Genomic DNA, 8,900 nt, shown 5'->3' with positions numbered 1-8,900 from the left:
AACCAGATATCCCAGCTGAAAATGTGTTGCTGGAAAAGCGCAGCAGGTCAGGCAGCATCCAAGGAGCAGGAGAATCGACGTTTCGGGCATGAGCCCTTCTTCAGGAATGAGGAAAGTGTGTCCAGCAGGCTAAGATAAAAGGTAGGGAGGAGGGGCTTGGGGGAGAGGTGTTGGAAATGCGATAGGTGGAAGGAGGTCAAGGTGAGGGTGATAGGCCGGAGTGGGGGTGGGGATAGAGAGGTCGGGAAGAAGGTTGCGGGTTAGGAAGGCGGTGCTGAGTTCGAGGGAGTCGACTGAGACAAGGTGGGGGGGAGGGGAAATGAGGAAACTGGAGAAATCTAAGTTCATCCCTTGTGGTTGGAGGGTTCCCAGGCAGAAGATGAGGAGCTCTTCCTCCTAGTGTCGTGTTGTTATGGTCTGGTGATGGAGGAGTCCAAGGACCTGCATGTCCTTGGTGGAGTGGGAGGGGGAGTTGAAGTGTTGAGCCACAGGGTGGTTGGGTTGTTTGGTGCGGGTGTCCCAGAGGTGTTCTCTGAAACGTTCCGCAAGTAGGCGGCCCGTCTCCCCAATATAGATATCCAACCAGATATCCTAACCTAATCGACTTCAATTTGCCAGCACTTGGGCTGTTATCCCTCTACACCGTTCTCTTCATACACACATTCAGATGCTTTCTAAATGTATCAGGCTTCACCACTTCCTCTGGCAGCTCATTCCATACACACATCACCCTCTGCATAAAAAGGTTACCCCTTCAGTCCCTTTCAAACCTTTCCCCTCTCACCCTAAACCTATGCCCTCTAGTTCTGGACTGCCCCACCCCAGGGGGAAAAGACCGTGTCTATTTACCCTATCCATACCCCTCCTCATGATTTTATAAACCTCTAGTTCTGGACTTCCCCACCCCAGGGGGAAAGAACTTGTCTATTTACCCTACCCATGCCCCTTGTAATTTTATAAACCTCTATAAGGTCACCCCTCAGCCTCCGACGCTCCTGGGAAAACAGCCCCAGTCTGTTCAGTCTCTCCCTGTAGCTCAAACCCTCCAACCCGGCAACATCTTTGCAAATCTTTTCTGAACCCTTCCAAGTTTTGACAACGTCACTCCTCTGTGGGGGAGACCAGAATTGTACACAATACTCCAAAAGTGGCCTAAAAAGTCCTGTCTAGCTGCAACATGACCTCCCAACTCCTGTACTCAATACTCTAACTGATAAAGGAAAGCATACCAAACGCCTCCTTCACAATCCTATCTACCTGTGGCCCCAATTTCAAGGAACTATAGCCTGTCCTCCAAGGTCAGGGAGTGGGTGGCACAGCAGTTAGCACTGCTGCCTCACAGCGGCAGAGACCTGGGTTCAATTCCCGCCTCAGGCGACTCTCTGTGTGGAGTTTGCATATTCTCCCCGTGTCTGTGTGGGTTTCCTCCCACAGTCCAAAGATGTGCGGGTCAGGTGAATTGGCCATGCTAAATTGCCCGTAGTCTTAGGTAAGGGGTAAATGTAGGGGTATGGGTGGGTTGCGGGTCGGTGTGGACTTGTTGGGCCGAAGGGCCTGTTTCCACACTGTAAGTAACCTAAAAAAAAGTCTCTTAGTTCAGCAACACTCCCTATACCATTAAGTGTATAAGTCCTGTTCTGATTTGTTATTCCAAAATGCAGCACCCCACAATTATCTTCTTCTGGCTTACTATTAGGGATGGCCCTAATGAGTCCACCGCGTTCAGATAATTTGAACTGCTGTATACACATGAGGCAACTAGGAACCAACACCCAAGGCCTACACTTCCAGCTTATGTTCTGTGTTTCAGACAGAAACTAACCAAACTATGTGAATTCGTTAAAATACATTTGACAGTGCGATGTTCGGGTCATCAAAAAGTCAGAAATGAATCATTCAGGCAACATTTTACATCCAAATAGTTATTCTTTCAGCATTTATTCATTCATCAGCTTGTTATGAACATGGCTGGAGTTGGGACAAAGGGATTGTTCACACGTTGTATGATATCTCTGAACGACACAGAGTTGGATATTCGGGAGCATACTTTTTTTATTATTAGATTAGATTACTTACAGTGTGGAAACAGGCCCTTCGGCCCAACAAGTCCACACCGACCCACCACCCACCCATACCCCTACGTTTACCCCTTACCTAACACTAGGGGCAATTTAGTGTGGCAGATGGAATCTAATGCAGGGGAATGAGGGATTATTAAATTTGGGTAAAAGATCATGGAGGAGCGATGCAAATGAAGCTACAGTTGGAAAGGGAACGTTGCAGCAGGGGCTGCTGGGTATGAGTGAACGGGAATGATTCATGTAGATAGGACACAATGACGGTTGGGAAGATGGTGAAATCCTGGGGCTTTGTCGGAAAACAAAGGTGTCGATGCGCCAGAGTGGGGAGAAATCTGTTCCTGGAGGTGGGAAAGCGCAGTGCGAGAGCAAAGCGATTTGAAATGATCTCCAATAAAACACGCAAACAATGGTGCAGAAGATTTAGATGTGCAGATATGAGAAACCTTTTCACCGAGAGGGTGGTAAGGATTTGGAACTCGCTGAGTATAAGGGCGACCGAGATACAAACTCTCACCGCCTACAAGACGATGGGCCAAGTGCTGGTAAATGGGGTTAGAATAGTTCCTTGGCTAGATGTCAACATAGGCGGCACGGTTAGTAAGTTTGCAGACGACACCACGATTGGAGGTGTAGCAAAGCAGGTTACCTCAGAGTCCAACGGGACCTTGAGCCGATGGGTTGATGAGCCGAGGAGTGCGAGAGAGAGTTCAATTTATACAAACGTGAGGTGCTGCAGTTTGGAAAGGCAGACTGATACAAATTTGTGGGCGGCATGGTGGCACAGTGGTTAGCACTGCTGCCTCACAGCACCAGAGACTCGCGTTCAATTCCCGACTCAGGCGACTGACTGTGAGGAGTTTGCACATTCTCCCCGTGTCTGCGTGGGTTTCCTCCGGGTGCTCCGGTTTCCTCCCACAGTCACAAAGATGTGCGGGTCAGGGTGAATTGGCCGGGCTAAATTGCCCGTAGTGTTAGGTAAGGGGTAAATGTAGGGGTCTGGGTGGGTTGCGCTTCGGCGGGTCGGTGTGGACTTGTTGGGCCGAAGGGCCTAATCTAATCTGATCTTCCATCGGATGATTGTTGCGAAACATATGAAAAGGTTCAGAAAAGGATGTTGGAGCGTTTGAGCTACAGGGAGAGGCTGGGGCTGTTTCCCCTTGGAACGTGGGAGGCTGAGGGGTGACCTTATAGAAGTTTTAAAAAGCAAGTCAACGAGGTGAATAGCCAAGTTTTTTTCCCAGGTTAAGGAGGGCATAGTTTTAATGTGAGAGGGGAAAGACCTTAAAGAGACCGCAGGGAAACTTTGTCACGCAGAGGCTGCACATGGAATGAGCTGCCAGAGGAAGTGGTGGAGGCTGGTACAATGACAGCATCTTATGGCGGTTATATAAATGGAAAGGGATACGGGCTAAATGCCAGCAAATGTGAGTGAATTCATTTAGGAGATTGGGTCAGCACGCATGAATTGGACTGAAGGGTTTGTTACCATGCTGTGTAACGCCATGACTTTACTTAAAGACCCAAACAGCCATCTCCGTGACTCCATACCCACTGTTGAGCTGAATGCACGTTTCTCAGCCTTATTTGTGGTTGAGGACAAAATTTCATGATGATTAATTGGAACTCTTTACATTTTAGTTAATTCCATTTGCCTCAGCTGAGTTGCATTTGCAATATCCAGGTCCAGATTCTGCATCTCGCTGACTGTTCCTCGGGCTGAATCATCCCCAGGTCCGGGTCTGCACGTATCATCTCCCCAAAACTGCTAGTGGAAAAGTGACTTTGAGACAAATTCCCAAAGAAATACAATCGGATCAGAGTTCAAATAGAATGTCACAGATATTAAAGCAAGTAATGAATGGTTTGACATTTAAACGATTGAAATCGTCTGTTTCAAATCTGGATCGCACCCTCTCATGGCTAAGCCCCTGCCCACCAACTCCCAATCAGCAGCCCGATCAAATCTATAAAGCTCAGCCGAGCACAGATCTCCCTTTCATGCATCAGCTCCAATGGCAATTCTTCCAATCCTGGAGAGCGACCGGCGCGGGTAAGCTGTACCCCGCCCCTTTCACACAAGCGTCCAATCAGCGTCGCGAAGCGACGTTCCATCTCGGGTTGCCGACTTCCCTTTGTCCCCGCCGACCAATCAGAGCTCAAGTTGGCTTCGGAGGGTTCGGTATAAATAGCGCGCGCGAGAGAGAGGAGACGCAGTAGATTCAGAGGCTCCAGAGTCTGAGGAGATGGCATGGTGGGTGAATGAGTGAATGAATGAATGAGTGAATGAGTGGCTGAGTGAGTGAGTGGGTGAGTGGAAAGTCATGGATAATGGGATCTGGAGTCCAGACGCGGGGATACTCGTTCCAGACCGAGGGAGGGAGGGAAGTAGGATCTTCAGCTACATAGAGGGTGATCCGGGGGGGGGGGGAGGTGTCAGAGTTGTGTGAGAGGGAGCCACAGATCCACAGGGAGAGCTGTCGTTCCCATGAAAGGGTAAAAAAGATGAATTCTACATTTTGAGGGTCAGCTTTCCAAGGGGACCAGGAAGGGGGTGACTATACGGGGAATCTGGTGTGGACTCCCTCAGGAGCTAGGCATCCGCAGGGAGAGAGGAGATCCACCGGTAGAGAGGGGGCTGCAGCTAGTGGGAAGGGAGGGTGTGATTCCAGATTTCCAGAAGGAATATGGAGGGGCTTCATGGAGATGGGGGGACCCTGGTGCCTGGCACAATCCCTGTGGAGAGAGGATCGTGATGAAATGGAGGATGGATTGGAATAGAATTGTGACCAGCTGAGTCCCAATCCTCCTTCGCCCATTTCCAACATCAACGTAGACATTACTGCTCTCGGTTCTATGGGAATAACAATCTGTCCTTCCCTCATCAGAGAGAGTGCCTTTCGCTTCACATTGGCCAGGCCGGCGTACAGCTGGGGAATGCCTGCTGGGAGCTGTATTGCCTGGAGCATGGCATCCAGCCGGATGGACAGATGCCCAGTGACAAGACCATCGGAGGTGGGGACGACTCCTTCAACACCTTCTTCAGCGAGACCAGGGCGGGGAAGCACGTTCCCCGGGCGGTGTTCATAGACCTGGAGCCCACCGTGATCGGTAAGAGGAGGGATTGGGGGGGAGGCGTGCTCACTCAGTGTTCCCACTGAAATGTGGCCTGAATTCTCCCTGTTGTAACATGTGTGCTCCCCGTCCCCAGATGAGGTCCGTACCGGCACCTACCGACAGCTCTTCCACCCTGAGCAGCTCATCACCGGGAAGGAGGACGCGGCTAATAACTACGCCCGGGGCCACTGCTCCGTGGGCAAGGAGATCGTGGATCTGGTCTTGGATCGGGTCCGGAAGGTGGTAGGTTCTCTCAGTTTGCTTCAACCGAGCAGATCTCCAGAGCTCACTGTTTCATCCCAACACTGAGCGGTAGCATCCTCACCCCTGTGCCATCTCCCTGTCCCCAACCTGACATTAGAACCCACACACAGGGTGGCACGATGTCTCTCAGTGCAAGGGGCCCGGGATTGATTCCAGCCTCCGGGGACCGTGTCTGTGTGGAGTTTGCACATTCTCCCACCCCGCATCATGGATTTCTTCCCTCCCACGATCCGAAGATGTGCAGACGAGGGCTGGATTGACCACGGGAAGTGTGGGGTTACAGGGAGAGGGGGAGGAGGGCGGTGTGGAGGTGGGTCTAGCTAACCTGCTTCTCAGAGGGTCAGAGGGGACTGCTTCGACACTGTAGGGGTTGCTATGCTCCTGCGTCCTGAGTTTGTCATGGGGAACATGATTTGTTGTATCCATGCGGGGTGGAAGGTGGCAATTCGGCCCATCGTGATCATACTGACCCTCCAAAAAGCATCGACACAGACGCAGCCCTCTACCCTATCTCTATAAATCTACAGATTCCATGGCTAATATATCTCGCCGACATATCTTCTGACAATGGAGTCGTTCATGAGGAACCTCAATCCTGATTCATTGAGGAAGGAGCTCAAACCCTTTCCACTGAGTTTCATTGATGTACAACCTAGGGCTACATGCCCTACTTCGGGCCAGCAAGTGACCTATCAGCTGCAGTGAGGGTTAATGGGCTGGAAAAGGCCCAAGCCTTGGGACAGACTCAACCACATCGATGGGAATTCTCACCTTTCCAATTGTGTCTTAACTCGACAGATTGCAGACTCTAACTCTCCACGTCCTTCATTCCTCTGAATAACTAGCCCCAAGGGGGCTCGCACTTTCTGGTGATGTTATATTTTATGCTTCTTTATTTATTTCATTGTACCCTTCACTCCCCTCCTCCAGGCTGATCTGTGCACAGGGCTCCAGGGCTTCCTCATCTTCCACAGTTTCGGAGGAGGCACCGGCTCCGGTTTCACCTCCCTCCTGATGGAGAGGCTCTCCGTCGACTACGGCAAGAAATCCAAGCTGGAGTTTTCTGTCTACCTGGCTCCCCAGATCTCCACGGCGGTGGTCGAGCCCTACAACTCGGTGCTGGTCACCCACAGCACCCTGGAGCACTCCGACTGCGCCTTCATTCTGGACAACGAGGCCATTTACGACGTGTGCCGGCGGAACCTGGACATCGAGCGGCCGACCTACACCAACCTCAACCGCCTCATCGTGCAGGTGGTGTCCTCCATCACCGCGTCGCTCCGGTTCGACGGCGCCCTCAACGTGGACCTGACGGAGTTCCAGACCAACCTGGTCCCCTATCCCCGCATCCACTTCCCCCTGGTGACCTACGCTCCCCTCATCTCTGCTGAGAATTTACCACGAGCAACTCTCAGTGTCGGAGATCACCAACGCCTGCTTCGAGCCGGCCAACCAGATGGTGAAGTGCGACCCGCGCCAGGGCAAGTACATGGCGTGCTGCATGCTGTACCGAGGGGACGTGGTGCCCAAGGACGTCAACGCTGCCATCGCCACCATCAAGACCAAGCACTCCATCGCGTTTGTGGATTGGTGTCCGACTGGGTTCAAGGTGAGTGTTGGGTCGGTGCTGAATCCCTGGGGGCCCTGGGGAAACCTTGAATTTTGACAACCTGATAACACGTGTGAATCATACTCTCTATAATCCCAGGCCAAGTGTGCCCCCACCTTCCATGGACAGTACTGGGGCAGACTTTGTACACTCTTGCCCTGAGAGGCGTCACTCAAGTGGGGCCTGGGATGAAATTTCCAGCACTTGACGCATTGACTGCAGCTCAGGATGTCGGAGGAGAGAATCCTGTCTGGAAACCTGAGAATGGCTTCCTGACTCTCAGTTGCTGGGATGAGGATTCATTCACATTTGGAACCACTCTTGTCACTCGAAGTGTTCCATTCCGAATCTTGAACCTTAAAGCAGGGAGAGATAGGCAGGAATTGTGCAGAAATGCTGTTTGCACTGGGAATGGCTCACTCCCACGCTGATAAATGCATCTTTCACAGAACTCACTGGCGGTTTTGTGATTGGATTCTGAAGCTGCTTCCAAAGCAAGTCAAATTTTGACACCTCTGTCTTTTCCCCCGACAGGTCGGCATCAACTACCAGCCCCCGACGGTGGTGCCAGGGGGCGACCTGGCGAAGGTGCAGAGGGCCCTCTGCATGCTGAACAACACCACCGCCATTTCCTTGGCCTGGACCCGCCTGAACCTCAAGTTCGACAAGATGTACGCCAAGCGGGCCTTCGTGCACTGGTACGTGGGAGAGGGCCTGGAGGAAGGGGAATTCCAGGACGCCTGGGAGGACATGGCCTCCCTTGAGAAGGATTACGAAGAGGTGGGAGTCGACTCTTCCGCGCTGGACAGGAAGGGCGAGGAGGAAGAATGAGTTTTCATGGTTTTTAATATTTTAACAGTAATTGATGTTATTAATAATAATATTTAGGAAATAACGTTATTTTCGATGATTTGGCAAGTGTCTCATTTAAGGGCTGTCGAGTCAAAGAATGGGTTGAAGAAAATTCCGGAAAAGAAGAGTGAAGACGGAAAATGGTTTCTCCAAATTCTGTGTGACCCCGAACTGAATATTGCAGTCGCCTTGCTAGGACTGGGTCAAATGAGGCAACACCAGGTTATAGTCCACCAGGTTTAATTGGAAGCACTAGCTTTCGAAGCACTGCCCCCTCATCAACTAATTGTGGAGTATAAGATTGTAAGACACAGACTTACAGACTTAACCTCCACAACCACCTGATGACGGAACGGCCTTCCCAGAGCTAGTGCTTCCGATTGGACTATAACCTGGTATTGTGTGATTTTGTTTTTGTTTTTAACTTTGTACTTAGCACTGCTGCCTCGCAGCGCCAAAGACCCGGGTTCAGTTCCCACCTCAGTCTGTGTGGAGTTTGCACATTCTCCCCGAGTCTGCGTAGGATTCCTCCGGGTGCTCCGGTGTCCTCCCATAGTGAAGGGGGTAAACGTAGGGGAATATAGGAGAATGGGTCTGGGTGGGTTGCTCTTGGGAGGGTCGGAGTGGACTTGTTTGGGCCTGTTTCTACACTGTAGGTAATCTAATCTAATCTAATCAAACCCCAACCCAACTCTGGCCTCTCCAAATTATGAATCAAATGAATCATCTGTCTGGTTGAATTGTTTCTGATTATGTTGTTGGTAATTGATTAGAAATGCAGACAGGAAGGGTTCGTGGAAGAATGGAATTTGATTATTTGAGGAGAATCAGATGAATGGGGTACAAAGGATATGGGTTATTGAGATGTTGGTCAATGACATCTTATGGACCAGACCTGACTCCCTCAATATATTGTAGGAATGTAACTTTTTTTTATGTCTGTTTCAGATACAATACTTCTCGACGCAAGACAGAACACA

The 8,900-nt window shown here is 50.8% G+C and overlaps 1 pseudogene; it reads left to right on the top strand.

The window, feature by feature from the left end:
- Positions 1-357: 357 nt before the first annotated feature.
- Positions 358-7,899, top strand: LOC132809101 (tubulin alpha chain-like; annotated as a pseudogene).
- Positions 7,900-8,900: the final 1,001 nt, after the last annotated feature.

This window comes from Hemiscyllium ocellatum, unplaced genomic scaffold, assembly GCF_020745735.1.
Source record: "Hemiscyllium ocellatum isolate sHemOce1 unplaced genomic scaffold, sHemOce1.pat.X.cur. R1, whole genome shotgun sequence".
Taxonomy (NCBI): Eukaryota; Metazoa; Chordata; class Chondrichthyes; order Orectolobiformes; family Hemiscylliidae; genus Hemiscyllium; species Hemiscyllium ocellatum.
This window is presented reverse-complemented; position numbering and strand designations above follow the sequence as displayed.